Genomic DNA, 16,606 nt, shown 5'->3' with positions numbered 1-16,606 from the left:
ACGGAGCCAATCCAAAAACAATACCCAGTTCTGGATGTGACTGGTGATAGAAGCAAGGTCCAATGCTGTAAAGAGCAATATTGCATAGGGACCTGGAATGTTAGGTCCATGAGTCAAGGCAAATTGGAAGTGTTCAAACAGGAGATGGCAAGAGTGAATGTTGACATTCTAGGAATCAGCAAACTAAAATGGACTGGAATGGGTGAATTTAACTCAGATGACCATTATATCTACTACTGCGGGCAGGAATCCCTCAGAAGAAATGGAGTTGCCTTCATGGTCAACAAAAGAGTCTGAAATGCAGTACTTGGATGCCATCTCAAAAATGACAGAATGATCTCTGTTTCCAAGGCAAACCATTCAATATCATGGTAATCCAAGCCTATGCCCCAACCAGTAATGCTAAAGCTGAAGTTGAATGGTTCTATGAAGACCTACAAGACCTTTTAGAACTAACACCCAAAAAAGATGTCCTTTTCATTATAGGGGACTGGAATGCAAAAGTAGGAAGTCAAGAAACACCTGGAGTAACAGGCAAATTTGGTTGGAGTATGGAATGAAGCAGGGAAAAGGCTAATAGAGTTTTGCCAAGAGAACACACTGGTCATAGCAAATACCCTCTTCCAACAACACAAAAGAAGACTCTGCACATGGACAACACCAGATGGTCAACACCGAAATCAGGTTGACTATATTCTTTGCAGCCAAAGATGGAGAAGCTCTATACAGTCAGCAAAAACAAGACCAGGAGCTGACTGTGGCTCAGATCATGAACTCCTTATTACCAAATTCAGACTTAAATTGAAGAAAGTAGGGAAAACCACTAGACCATTCAGGTATGACTTAAATCAAATCCTTTATGATTATACAGTGGAAGTGAGAAATAAATTTAAGGGACTGGATCTGATAGAGTGCCTGATGAACTATGGACTGAGGTTCATGACATTGTACAGGAGACAGGGATCAAGACCATGTCCATGGAAAAGAAATGCAGAAAAGAAAAATAGCTGTCTGAGGAGGCCTTACAAATAGCTGTGAAAAGAAGAGAAGCCAAAAGCAAAGGAGAAAAGGAAAGATATAACCATCTGAATGCAGAGTTCCAAAGAATAGCAAGGAGAGATAAGAAAGCCTTCCTCAGCGATCAATGCAATGAAATAGCTATGGCTTAGAGAATATGAATATATTAATATATAGCCTGGGAGGAAGTATATTTTTTACATTTTACATTAATTTTATTTTTTAACATAATGTCTGAAATAATTACATCAAGATTAAAACAGAAATTAACTGTTGATCATACCTGTCAGTCCGAACTCCCCTTTCATTCACTTAACAAAAATATATCAAGTAACCTCCATAGAATATATGGAGTAACAACAACAAAAAAAAATTACTGCCCTTGTGGAGATTGAATTTACATGGGGGAGGACAAAAATTAAACAGAGGACATAATAAGAACATAAGTTATATAGTTTTGGGGAGAAGTTAATGTATGAAAAAATTAAGAAATATAAGGATCAGAAGTACTGTGGGAGAGACAGTGTATTAGTCTGCTTGGACTATCATAACAAAATATCATTACCTAGGTGGCTTAAACAACAAGGAAATATTTTCTCTAACAGTTCTGGAGATTGAGAATCCCAAGATGTAGGTGTCAGGCCAGTTCAGTTTGATTCCTGGCAAGGATGGTCCCCCTGGCTTACAGAGACTAGCTTTCTTGGTGTGTGCTCACCTGGCAGAGAGGAGTGAGGAGACAAGTTTTCCAGTGCCTCCTCTTATAAAGACAGTAATCTAATCAGATCATTACACCAACCTTATGATTTCATTTAACCTTAACTACTTCCTATTTTCAACATAACTTAGAGCTAATCTATTAAAAGATAACAGAGTACCAATTCCCCACTATCAATTCATTTGTCTTAGGATGGAAGCCCAAATCCCATATGACTTTGTTCCTTCCATCTCTCTACAAACTCATCTTCTACCATTCTCCCTAAAGCTTGCTCTGCTCCTGACTCACTAGTCTTCTTATGTTCTGCATATAATTCTTCTAATACTTCTGTACTACTTATTCCTTCTGCGTGGGATGCTTTCTTCTAAATACTGGCATAACTAAATCCAAACTTCAATCAGTTCACTTAAATGTACTTACTTAATGATGTTTATACTGACCACTCTGTTTAAAATTTCAGGATATGTGTGGTGAAGATGCTTCCCAGGTGACTCAGTGCTCCTGCCAATGTAGGAGATGTGGATTCAATAACGGTCAGGAAGATTCCTCTGGAGTAGGAAATGGCAACCCACTCCACTATTCTTGCTTGGAGAATTGTATTGGACAGAGGAGTCTGTCAGGCTATAGTCCATGGGGTTTCAAGGAGTCAGACATGACTGAGCGACTAAGTATGCACACATGTAGTAAAGACGGCCAAGTAGGAAGATTCTTAACTCACCACTTTCTGCAGGCATACCAAAACTACAACTATTTACAGAGTAAGTATCTATGCTGCTAAGTCACTTCAGTCGTGTCCGACTCAGTGTGACCCCATAGACAGCAGCTGACCAGGCTCCCCCGTCCCTGGGATTCTCCAGGCAAGAACACTGGAGTGGGTTCCCATTTCCTTCTCCAATGCATGAAAGTGAAAAGTGAAAGTGAAGTCGCTCAGTCGTGTCCGACTCTTCGCGACCCCATGGACTGCAGCCTACCAGGCTCCTCTGTCCATGGGATTGTCCAGGCAAGAGTACTGGAGTGGGGTGCCATCACCTTCTCCAAAGTATCTATATAATGATTTTAATACTAGCAGAAGAGATTTTCTGCAACTGGAGATGTAAAGAAGAAAACACAACAGAGATGGGGAGGGAGGACAGAGACACAGTGCAGTTGAGACCCACAACCCCAGGTATGCAACCCACAAATGGGAGGGTGATCACAGTTGCAGAGGTTCTCCCCAAGTAGCAAAGATCCCAATCCCTATAGCAGGCTCCCCATCCTAGGCATCCTGTATCAGAAAAGAGTCCCTAGAACTTCTGTCTTTGAAGGCTAGCTGAATTTGCATTCAGAGAGCAGGAGGGGCTCTAGGAACAAGGACTCCACTTGCAAAGGGCATGCACAAAAGCTCAACCATTCAAGTCCCAGTGAAGAGGCAGTAATTTTAAAGGATTCTGGGTCAGGCACTCTGATCTTGGAGAGCCTCCTAGAAAAGCCAGAGGCAACAGAGTCTCCCCTTAGAGATTTAGACACTGGCCACAGTCATTTTGGGGAGCTCATTCTACTGCAGCACATTGACACTGGCAAGTGATATTTTGGAGTCCTTGCTCTAGATTATTAGTGGTGAGGGACTACCTGCCCACCATGAAGCTAACACCAGCTCAGGGCCCTCTTGGACTGAGCAGCTAACCACTTCAAAACTTTGCCCTTCTCTCAGCAGCCCAGGAGTCATGAGGCAGTACTTGACAGGCAAACAGACTGGGAGCCAGTCTGGCCTACCAGAGAACACCCAGTAGTCAGCTCTACCACAATGGATGGGGCCATGCAGCCCAAATAGGCATACCCCTAGATCATATACTCCAGTGACCTGAGGGGGGTGTGCTGCTAGGCCCTTGGGGGCATCTCCTACATTGAGATCACTTCTCAATGACAGGGAATGTAACTGACCTGTGTAACATATAGAAATAAATAGACCAATAGACAAAATAAGAAGACAGGAATATGATACAAGGAACAAGACAAAATCTTATAAAATCTTAGAAAAAGAACTGAACGAAGTGGAGATAAGCAATCTACTTGGTAAGAAATTCAAGGTACTCTTCACAGAGATGCTCACTAAACTCAGAAGAACGTGCATGAACATAGTGATATTTTTAACAAAGAAATAGAAAATATTAAAAAGTCCAAACAGAGCTGAAAAATACAATAACTAAAATAAATATACAAGAAAAAATCAATGCCATATTAGATAATACACAGTAACAAATCATCAAACTAAAGACAGAGTAGTGAAAATTACCAAAGTTGAAAAAAAAAAAGGAAAAAATAATTTTAAAGACAGTTTAAGAGACCTCTGGGACAACACCAAGTTTACTAACATTCACATTTAGAGGTCCCAGAAAAAGAAGAGAGAAAGGGTCAGATAATTCATTTAAAGAAATAATAGCAGAAAACTTCCCTAAGCTGGTAATGGGAACAAATGGCAGGCTTCCAGAAGCACAGAGCATCCCAAGTAAGATCTACCCAAAGAATCTGAAACCAAGACACATCATAATTAAATGTTGACATTAAAGATAAACAGATAATTTTAAAATTAGTCAGAGAAAAACATATTACAAAAGAATCCACATAATAAAAGAAGCTGACTTCTGGGCAGAAATATTGCAGGTAAGAAGTGGCATGATGTATTCAAAATGATGAAAGGAAAAAAAATGTACAACCTAGAATACTCTACCTAAAAGGGGACCTCAGTAAAATGTGAAGGAGAGATAAGGAGATTTACAGACAAGCAGAACTTAAAATAGTTCGGCACCACCAAACCAGCTTTACAAGGAATGTTAAAGGGATAACTCAAAGTAGAAAAGACCACAATTAGAAATATGAATTGTCTATACATCAGTGTCTCTTTTGCATGATGCTGGATGCTTGGGGCTGGTGCACTGGGACGGCCCAGAGGGATGGTATGGGGAGGGAGGAGGGAGGAGGGTTCGGGATGGGGAACACATGTATACCTGTGGCGGATTCATTTTGATATTTGGCAAAACTAATACAATTATGTAAAGTTTAAAAATAAAATAAAATTGGAAGAATAAAAAAAAAAAAAAGAAATATGAATTGTCACAATAAAAATATATTTTCACTCACCTAAAGCCAGACATCCTTGAGTGTGAAGCATCTGAACTGACTAACTGATTGAGAAATATTAAAAGTATACAAAGGAAAATCTCAGTAGTAAAGGCAAACACAAAACCTTAAAACACACAAAAAAACTTAAAAGTAGTAGACTAACCATGTATAAGTTTGGCTTCCCTGTTGGCTCAGGCAGTAAAGAATCCACCTACAATTCAGACCAGGATCCGATCCCTGGATTGGAAAGATCACCTGGAGAAGGGGGGCTTCCCTGGTAGCTCAGGTGCTAAAGAATCTGCCTGCAATGCAGGAGATCCTGGGCAATTCTTGGGTTGGGAAGATCCCCTGGAGAAAGGATAGGATACCCACTCCAGTATTCTCAGGCTTCCGTAGTGGCTCAGCTGGTAAAGAATCCACCTGCCATGAGGGAGACGTGGGTTCAATCCATGGGCTGGAAAGCTCCCCTAGAAAAGGAAAGGCTACCCACTCCAGTATTCTGGCCTGGAGAATTTGATCGACTGTATAGTCCATGGGATCGCAAAGAGTTGGACACAACTGAGTGACTTTCACTTTCACTTTTTTCTGGAGAAGGGAATGGCAACCCTCTCCATTATTCTTGCCCAGGGAATTAAATGGACTGAGGAGCTTGGTAAGTTGCAGTCCATGTGATCGCAAAGAGTCAGACACGACTGAGCAACTAACACTTTGAGTGACTTTGAATCACATATAAACCTAGTAGGAAGGTTGAAGACAAAAATAGTTAAATCTTTTATGAAAACACTAAGTTGTTAAGGGACACACAAAACAAAAGGTATAAAATGATGTGAATCACATTAAACATTAGAGGGAATAAAAATGCAGAGTTGTTAAAATGCATTTAAACTTAAGAGATGACCAATTTAATTATATATATAGTATATAAAACTGTATATATATATGTACATATATACAGTTATATATTTATATATGAACATCATGATAATCACACATCAAAAATTTACAAGAAATACACACAAGAATGTGACAGACATCCAAATATAAACCTAAAAATAGTCATCAAATCACAAGAGAGAAAAGAAGAGAACAAAAAAGAATTGTGGAAACAACCAGAAAACAAGAAACCATATAATAACTCCATACTTATCAATAATCATTATAAATTTAAATAGATTAATGCTCCAATCAAAGGAAATACAGTGAATGAATGAGAAAACAAGGAACGTATATATGATACTGACAAGAGACTCACATCCGTTCTACAGAAACAAATTGAAAATGGGGGGATGGAAAAAGGTCAGGTCAGTTCAGTTCAGACACTCAGTAATATCCAACTCTTTGTGACCCCATAGACTGCAGCACACCAGGCTTCCCTGTACATCACCAACTCCTGGAGGTTGCTGAAACTCTTGTCCATTGATTCAGTGATGCCATCCAACCACCTCATCCTCTGTTGTCCACTTCTGCTGGCTTCAATTTTTCCTAGGATCGTGGTCTTTTCCATGAGTCAGTTATTTGATCATCAGGTGGCCAAAGTATTGTAGCTTCAGCTTTAGCATCAGTCCTTCCACTGAGTATTCAAGACTGATTTCTAGGATGGACTGGTTGGCTCTCCTTGCAGTCCAAGGGACTCTCAAGAATTTTCTCCAACACAATTCAAAAGCATCAATTTTTGGTGCTCACCTTTCTTTACGGTCCAACTCTCACACCCACACATGACTACTGGAAAAATAGCTTTGACTAGACAGACCTTTGTTGGCAAAGTAATGTCTCTGCTTTTTAATATGCTGTCTAGGCTTGTCATAGCTTTCCTTCCAAGCAGGAAGCGTCTTTTAATTCATGGCTGCTGTCACCATCTGCAATGATTTTGGAGTCCAAGAAAATAAAGTCTTTCACTGTCTTCATTGTTTCCCTGTCTATTTGCCATGAAGTGATGGGACTGGATGCCATGATCTTCGTGTTTTGAATGGTGAGTTTTAAACTAGCTTCTTCTCTCTCCTCTCTTCCATCAAGAGGCTCTTTAGTCCCTCTTTGCTTTCTACCATAGGGGTGGTGTCATCTGCATATCTGAGGTTATTGATATTTCTCCTAGAAAGCTTGATTCCAGCTTGTGCTTCATCCAGCTGGGAATTTCACATGAAGTACTCTGCATAGAAGTTAAATAAGCAGGGTGACAATATACAGTCTTGACGTACTCCTTTGTTCTCTATCTGGTTCTAACTGTTGTTTTTTAACCTACATACAGATTTCTTAGGAAGCAGGTAAGGTGGTCTGGTATTCCCATCTCTTGAAGAATTTTTCACAGATTGTTGTGATCTACACAGTCCAAGGCTTTAGCTTAGTCAATGAGGCAGAAGTAGATGTTTTTCTGGAATTATCTTCCTTTTTCTATGATCCAATGGATGTTGGCAATTTTGTCTCTGGTTCCTCTGCCTTTTCTAAATCCAGCTTCTACATATGGAATTTCTCAGTTCATGTACTGTTGAAGCCTAGCTTGGAGAATTTTGAGCATTATTCTGCTAGCATGTGAGATGAGTGCAATTGTGTGGTAGTTTGAATATTCTTTGGCATTGCCTTTCTTTGGGATTGGAATGGAAACTGACCTTTTCCAGTCCTGTGGTCACTGCTGAGTTTGCCAAATTTCCTGGCATATTGAGTGAAGCACTTTAATACTATCATCTTTTAGGATTTGAAAAGGCTCAGCTGGAATTCCATTACCTCCATTAGCTTTATTCGTGGTGATGCTTCATAAGGTCCACTTGACTTCACACTCCAAGATGTTTGGCTCTAGGTGAGTGATCATACCATCATGGTTATCTGGGTCATTAAGATCTTTTTTATTTAATTCTTCTGTGTATTCTTGCCACCTCTTTGTAATATATTTTGATTCTTTTATGTCCATACAATTTCTGTCCTTTATTGTGTCCGTCTTTGCATGAAATATTCCTTTGGTATCTCTAATTTTCTTGAAGAGATCTCTAGTCTTTCCCATTTTACTTTTCCCTCTACTTTTTTGCACTGATCACTGAGAAAGGCTTTCTTATCTCTCCTTGCTATTCTTTGGAACTATGCATTCAGATGGATATATCTTTCCTTTTCTCCTTTGCCTTTAGCTTCTCTTCTTTTCTCAGCTATTTCTAAGGCCTCCTCAGACAACCATTTTGCCTTTTTGCATTTCTTTTTCTTGGGGATAATTTTGATCACTGCCCCTTGTACAATGTTATGAACCTTTGTCCATAGTTCTTCAGGCACTGTGTCTGTCAGATCTAATCCCTTGAATCTATTTGTCACTTCCACTGTATGAAGTGAAGTTGCTCAGTCATGTCTGACTCTTTGCAACCCCATGGACTGTAGCCTATCAGTCTCCTCCATCCATGGGATTTTCCAGGCAAGAGTATTGGAGTGGGTTGCCATTTCCTTCTCCAGAGGATCTTCCCAACTCAGGGATCGAACCTGGGTCTCCCACATTGTAGACAGATGCTTTACCATCTGAGCCACCAAGGAAGTCCCTTCCACTGTATAATTATAACAGTTCTGATTTAGATCATACCTGAATGGTCTCGTGGTTTTCCCTACTTTCTTTTTTTTTTTGAACTTTGATTTTTTTTTATTTTATTTTATTTTTAAACTTTACGTAATTGTATTAGTTTTGCCAAATATCAAAATGAATCCACCACAGGTATACATGTGTTCCCCATCCTGAACCCTCCTCCCTCCTCCCTCCCCATACCATCCCTCTGGGTCGACCCAGTGCACTAGCCCCAAGCATCCAGTATCATGTATCGAACCTGGACTGGCAACTCGTTTCTTACATGATATTTTACATGTTTCAATGTCATTCTCCCAAATCTTCCCACCCTCTCCCTCTCCCACAGAGTCCATAAGACTGTTCTATACATCAGTGTCTCTTTTTCAAATGCATTCTTTTTAATGGCTGAGTAATACTCCATTGTGTATATGTACCACAGCTTTCTTATCCATTCATCTGCTGATGGATTCCCTACTTTCTTTAAGCCTGAATTTTGCAATAACGAGTTCAGTATCTTATCCACAGTCAGGTCCTGGTCTTGTTTTTGTTGACTGTATAAAGTTTCTCCATCTTCAGCTGCAAAGAATAGAGTCAGTTTAATTTTGATATTGACCAACTGCTGATGTCCATGTGTAAAATCATCTCTTGTGTTTTAGGAAGAGGGTTTTTGCTATAATCAAAGTATTTCTCTGGCAAAACTCTGTTAGCCTTTGCCCTGCTTCATTTTGTACTCTAAGGCCAAACTTACCTGCTACTCCATGTATCTCTTGACTTCCTACTTTTGCGTTCCATTCCCCTATCTTGTAAAGACATTTTTTTTTTTTTTTTTTTTAGTGTTAGTTCTAGAAGGTCTTGTTGGTCTTCATAGAACTGTTCAGCTTCTTTGAAGTTAGTGGTTGGAGCGTAGACTTGGATTACTGTGATACTGAGGGGTTTGCCTTGCAAATGAACAGGGATCATTCTGTCATTTTTGAGATTGCACTCAGGTACTGCATTTTGAACTCATTTTTTTTTTTTTTTTTACTATGAAGGCTACTCCATTTTTTCTAAGGGATTCTTGCCCACAGTAGTATGTGTAACGGTCATCTGAGTTAAATTCACCCATTCCCCTCCATTTTATTTCGCTGATTCCTAAAATGTCAATGTTCACTGTTGCCATCTCCTGTTTGACCACTTCCAATTTACCTTGATCCATGGACCTAACATTCCAAATTCCTATACAATATTGTTCTTTGCAGCATCAAACTTTACTTCCATCACCAGTCACATCCACAATTGGGCATTGTTTTTGCTTTGGCTCAGCCTCTTCATTCTTTCTGGAGTTATTTCTCCACTCTTCTCCAGTTAGTGTATTTGTCACTACCGACCTGGGGAGTTCATCTTTCAGTGTCATAACTTTTTGCCTTTTCATACTGGAAAAAAGTATTCTATGCACACTGAAACAAAAGGAAAGCTGTGGTATCAACACTTATGTTAGACAAAATAGACTTTAAAGCAAAGAATGTAACAAGAAACAAACAAAGATATTTTATACTGTTGAAGAGATCAATCCAAAAAGAAAATATAACAATTATAAATATAAATATATATATACATAAATACAACACAGGAACACTTGTATACATAAAGCCTATATTAACAAAATAAAGGAAAACTTGGCAGTAACACAATAGTAGTGAGGATTTTAAGATTTTACTTATATTAATGGACTCAGCTTCCAGACAGGAAATCAATAGGAAACACTGTCCTTAAATGATACATTACACCATGTGGATTCATTGATATCTACAGAGCTTTCCATCCAAAATAGCAGAAAACACATTCTCTTGAAGCGCACATATATTATTCACCAGGATAAACCACATGCTAGACCACAGCACAAATTTTTGAAGAATTAAATAATACTGAGCACTTTTCCAACTACAATGACTTAAGATAAGAAATAAACTACAAGATAAAAATTGCAAAAAAACACAAACACATGGATGGTAAACAATATACTACTAAATAGCTAAAGGCTGGAGACTTCCCAGGCTGTCCAGTGGTTAAGAGTCCACACTTCCAGTGCAGAAGCTGTGGGTTAGATCCCTGATCAAGAAACTAAGAGCCTACAGAGCCAAAAAATAAATAAAATAATTTTTTAAAGAAAAAATGCATTGATCTGCTGATGTATGTTCATACTTGCATGCTAAGTAAGTCACTTCACTTATGTCTGACTCTTGTGACCCTATGGACTGTAACCTGCCAGGTTCCTCTGTTCATGAGATTCTCCAGGCAAGAATACTGGAGTGGTTGCCATGCCCTCCTCCAGGGGATCCTCTCAACCCAGGGATCAAACCCATGTCTCTTATGTCTCCTGCACTGGCTGGCAGGTCTTTACAACTAGTGCCTCAGAAGTCCAAAAATTTAAAGAAGTGTTAACACCTATTCTTCTCAGACTATCCAAAAAATTGAGAGATAAAGACACTTCCAAAATCACTCTGTGAGGGAAGCATCACCTTGATTTTAAAACTAGATAAAAAAAAAAATACAGAAAAGAAAAATATATGCCAATATCACTGATAAAAACATTCAAAAATCCTCAACATAATATTAACAAGCTGAATTGAACAATGCATAAATAGAATCACACACCAAAATCAAGTGGGATTTATACCAGGAATGCACAGATGATCCAATATTCCCATATCAATCCTTGTGATATATAACATACTAAAAAATTGAAGAATAGAAGTCATATAATCATCAAAATAGATACAGAAAGGCTTTTGACAAAATTCAACATTCATTTATAACAAAAATTCTCAACAAAATAGCTATAGAGGAAATATGCCTCAACATAGTAAAATCTATATATGACAAGCCCACAGCTAACATCAAATTCAGTGGTGGAAATCTGAAAGCATTTCCTCTAAGATCAGGAACAAACCAAGAATGCCACTTATACCACCTTTATGGAAGTCCTAGCCATAATAATCAGGCAAAAAAATAAATGTAAGGAATCCAAATTGGTAAGGATAAAAATTCAGTTTTCAGATGACGTAATACTATACTATACATAGAAAATGATTTAATGAAAGAATTAATATTGTTAAAATAACCAAACTACCTAAGGCAATCTACAGATTCAATCCAGTATCTATCAAAATACCAATGGCATTTTTCATAGATCTAGAACAAATAACTTCTAAAATTTGTATGGAAACACAAAACGTCCAAATAGCCTAAACAACTGAACAAGAAAACAAAAAGCTGGGGTATCATGTTCCTTGATTTTGAAATGTACTTCCAAGCTACAGTAATCAAAATAGTATGGAAATGAGAGCCCAGAAATAAACCTATACACATATGGTCAATTAATCTATGATAAATGATGCAAGAATACTAAATGGGGAAAGAAAACCTTTTTCAGTAAATAATGCTTGGAAAACTGAACAGCTTCATACAAAAGAATCAAATTGGACTACTTTCTCACACCATATTCAAAAAAATTAACTCAAAATGGATTAAAGACTTAAATGAAACCATAAAATTCCTAGAAGAAAATATAATATGCTCTTCAGCATGAGATAATATTTTTTGGGATCTATCTTCTCAGGTAAGGGCAACAAAAGCAAAAATAAACAAATGGGACTACATCAAACTAAAAACTTTAGCATAGCAAAGGAAACTATCAACAAAACAAAAAGGTAGTTTATTGAAATATTTGAAGATATTTGCAAATTATACATCTAATAAGGGGTTAATATACAAAATATAGAAAGAACTCATACAACTCATCATCAACAATGTTAAACTTAATTAAAAAATAGGCAGAGGATCTGAATAGACATTTTTCCAAAGAAGACATAGAGATGGGCAGAGACACATGAAAAGATGCTCATCATCACTAATCACAGAGAAATGTATGTCAAAACTGCAATGAGCTATTACCTCACACCTATGAGAATTGTTTTCAGTGAAAAGGCAATAAATAAGAAATGCTGATGAGCATATGGAAAAAAGGAAAATCTTGTGCACTCTTCATAGGAACGTAAGTTGGTATAGCCACTATGGAAACAGTAATAACTTTCTCAAAAGAATTCAGAAGTTGAATTACTAAACAATCCAGCAATCCTACTTTGGGGTATTTATCCAAATAAAATAAAAACACTAGCTCAAAAAGATGTATGCATTCCAATATCCATTGAAGCGTTATTTACAATAGCCAAGATACAGAAGCAATGTAAGTGTTCATTGATAGATGGATAATGAATATTCGGTACACACACACACACAATGGAATATTGCTTAGCTATAATAAAAATGGAATCTTGCCATTTGATAACATGGATGGGTTTGGTGGGTCTTATGCTAACGAAATAATCAAATACCACATGATCTCACTTATATGTGAAATTCACCAGACAAACAAACAAACAAAACAAAATGAAAACAGACTCTTAGATATAGAGAATAGACTGGTGTTATCAGAAGGTTATGGTTGGGGGATGTAAAGTAAGTGAAGGAGATTAAGAGGTACAAACCTCCAATTATAAATAAACAAGTTACAAGCATGTAATATACAGCATAAGAGTAACAGTATGGTTAGTAATGTTGTAATATATTTGTTTGGGGACACATGGTTACTAGACATACTATGGCAGTCATTTCAGAATGTACTCAAAGGTCAAATCATTATGTAATACACCTGAAATCTAACATAGTGTTGTACATCAAGTGTATTAAAAATATATTTAAATTTTAAAATATTTTAAATCACTACCTGCCTGTTTTGGACTGACTTGTGTTTACCCAAAATTAGTATGTCGAAATCCTAACCCCTGTATAACTGTACTTGGAGACTAGGACTTTAGGGAGATCAAAGGACACCTAGATGTATGAGACTAGAGTTTAAGAGTGAGGTTTAGAATGAAGATATAAATTAGGAAATTATTGGCATATAAGTTGCATTTAATGCCATAAGACTGCATGCACTCTCCAAGGATATAAGCATAAAACAAAGAAAACAGGAGTATGAAAATTGAGCCCTCAAGCATTCCCATAGTAAGAGGTTGTAGAAAAGAGGATTAAACCAAAAGATATAGAGAGTAAGCAGCCATTTAGTTTTAGAAAAAGACAATGTGATATCCTGACAGACAAAAGAATAAAATCTAGCAAGGAAGAGAAAGTAATCAACTGGGTCAAATGTTTCTGATTTGGCAACTATTATGAGGAAATGAGAATTGATCATTGATTTACACAAACCAGAGGTCATTCATGAGCTTGATACTAGAAGATATAGTAAAATTTTAAGGACTAAAGACTCATAAGAATTGGCTCAAGAGAAAATGGGGGAAAAGTTAATGTAGACAACTATTTTAAGAAGTCTTACTGCAAGTGGAAGTGAAAAAGTCAAAACACTCTGAAGTCAGAGATGTCATAATTTGCTTATGAATTGGAGTAGGACAAGAGAAAAAATGTGGAAATACAGGATGGCTCAAAGTTTGGGATATAGCAATTGTCATTCACCGAATAAGGAATACTGCAGAAGTAGGGGAGGAAATTAAGATTAACTCTATCTAAATGGAAATGTTTAATAGATTATAGGGCATATGAATTTGGAGTCTAGGGAGGAAGTTCATAGCTGAAAATGTTACAGCCATCAGCATACAGAAGGCATTTAGAACCGTGAGACTGGATACGATCACCTTAGAGTACAATAAAAAAGAAAAGGCAGTTAGTAGAACTGTGGTGCATCTGGAAGATAAAAAGAAAGTAGCAACGCAGACTGAAGAGGCATAATTGGAAACAAGAGGAGCGGAAGTTTTGAAAAGCATTTCAAAGAGCAGAGAATGATTAACTGTGTCGAAGCATGATGTTGGAACAAATAAAATAAGGAACAGAGACTTGAGCACAGTGTTCTAGAATTGGAGGCCACTGGTGATCTCGACGGGAGCAGTGGATTGCTGGAGGTGAGAGCCTAACTGCAGTGAGTCCGAGAGTGAGTGTGTGTGTGTGTGTGTGTGTTCAGTCAGGTCTGACTCTTTGTGACCCCATGAACTGTAGCCTGCCAGGCTCCTCTGTCCATGGAATTTTCCAGTTAAGAATACTCGAGTGGGTAGCCATTCCCTCCTCCAGGGGATCTTCCCCACCCAGGGATCAAACCTATGTCTCCTGCATCTCCTGCTTTGGCAGGGAGATTCTTTACCTCTGTGCCACTCAGGAAGTTTCAAGAGTGAATTAAAAGAGAATAAATGGAGACAGCAAATAAGGGACAAATATTAATAAGTCTCAAGAAGCTTTGCTGTAAAAGAAACATAGAGAATGGGTGAAGGTTGGAAGGCAAGAAAAATTTAAAAGAATTTTGTTTTGTTTTTAAGTGGAAAAATATCTGCATGCCTGTATTAGAGACCTTGGCAGGGGAAGGCAGCTGGTAGGAGAGAGACACAACTGAGCTGGACTGGTTACTCTTCTATACAGTATTTTAAGAGGGCTACCCCTTGAGAGGCATGAAGTTGCCTCAGAGGGGACTCAGTTTTCTCCTGGAGTAAAACGTTCGAAGCAAGTTGATGGAAGAAGGATGCGAACAAGGGGATTTTGCTAGTGATGGATTATGAATTCCAAAGATCATAGTCACAGGCTTTTTTTTTTCATGAGTTTGATGTTTATTATACGTGGTATTGTGGTTCCCTCTGGTCTTTTCACCCAGACTATGAGCATGGGGTGTGGGGTGTGGAGATCAGGTATAGTATCTTGTTTATCTTTGCATCCTTTTGCTAATGCAATAAGGGTTTAGTTCAGTTCAAGGCTTTTAAATGTTAGGGAAGGATGGCAATTGAGACAGACAGAGTTCTATAGGGATTAGAGTAAAGGATGAGGGATGACCTCTATGTCCGGAGTTATTTGGAGTGACTGACATTAAACAGAAGTCAATGAAACAGAAGGTCCTGATGGACCCAAGGCAAGTACTGGTGAATCAGTTTGTTCTTGGGTCTCGAGAGAGCTGAGTGTCTTGGTATCTCTTCTTTCCACCTTTATGTTTGGCAGACACAGCTCAGAATTCTGCCAAATGGTGTACTGAACAGTGGCCTTAATCCTCTACCACTCAGACTTCAGGGATGTTGCTCATTTGCCAGTGCAGCAAAAGAGGACAGACATTTTTTTCATGTTTTCACTTCATTGCTTTAAAAAGTCAGCTCTGTAGGGCTGTGAGATGGGCTCTGAGCATTCACCTTTCACTGAACTGATTATTTAGTAACATTCTCTTGTTGCATTTCAAGAGAGATTTTACTGGGAAATGCAAGATGCATTTTATTTCACCTTGTAGTAAAAGTCTACAGCGTCATCAAATCCAAAGCCTCTCCCCTCCCCAACACTGCCCTGCCATGCTTAAACAGAAATCAGGGCAGCTATAAATTCAGAGGATGTTTGCACTTCATAGGGAGGTTTTGCACTTTCCGCACTTTCACCTCTGGAACAAATGTTCTTCCAGAAATATTTCCTAGACAGCAGAGAAGAGGGAACAAGAAAAGCAGTCCCAGATAGAGCATAAACACTATGTAAAAATGCTTTACTATGTGGTAATTATATTGACACACAGTTTTATGTTTTAATAAAAATCTAAATGTAGTACAAAAGTCACTCCAAGGAGAGTTCAGAGCTTCCACTTGGAAACCACAAACTGGAGTTTTTAAATTAGAGAGATATATTCTTAAACCACTGCTTGGAACTGCCAAGTGGCTGAGCATGTTTGGCAGAACTGGGAGAGGCAAACTGCTCAAGAAATTTCCCTAGAAATACAAGAACTGTTTGCTTAAATTGAAGCACTGGTTGGCATCAGAGAACTGGGGTTTAAGGGTTGACAAAAAAGATTTTAGTGTAGAAAATGGCAAGTAGTGTTGTGTCAATCTATATGTAAAGATGAGATGAAAGAATTCTAACTATAACAGACTTTGACATGTGCTACTGCTTACTTCTGAAGACTGATTTTTGTTTTACTGATGAGACTGGAAATGACACATGACCACGTGATATAAGGGTATATGCAGAAGCCTGTCATGTCTGTCAGGGCCTAATATCTTTGATTGCAATCTATAAGCATTTCTAGTTCACCTCAGTTCAATTCAGTTCAGTTTCTCAGTTGTGTCCAATTCTTTGCGACCCCATGGACTGCAGCACACCAGGCTTCCCTGTCCATGACCAACTCCTGGAGCTTGCTCAAACTCATGTCCAGAGTCAGTGATGTTCTCCAGCCATCTCATCCT

General features: G+C 38.2%; 1 protein-coding gene across 1 annotated transcript in view; it reads left to right on the top strand.

Annotated features, from left to right (window-relative positions):
• The window catches only part of CNTN5 (contactin 5), a 1,678,169-nt gene that overhangs the window by 1,584,480 nt on the left and 77,083 nt on the right, over positions 1 to 16,606 (top strand). The window lies entirely within an intron of this gene.

Source organism: Bos grunniens, chromosome 15, assembly GCF_055505025.1.
Source record: "Bos grunniens cultivar Pamir isolate PY7600 chromosome 15, Bosgru_T2T1.0, whole genome shotgun sequence".
Taxonomy (NCBI): domain Eukaryota; kingdom Metazoa; phylum Chordata; class Mammalia; order Artiodactyla; family Bovidae; genus Bos; species Bos grunniens.
Note: the sequence above shows the minus strand (reverse complement) of the source record. Positions and strands in the feature narration are given on the sequence as shown.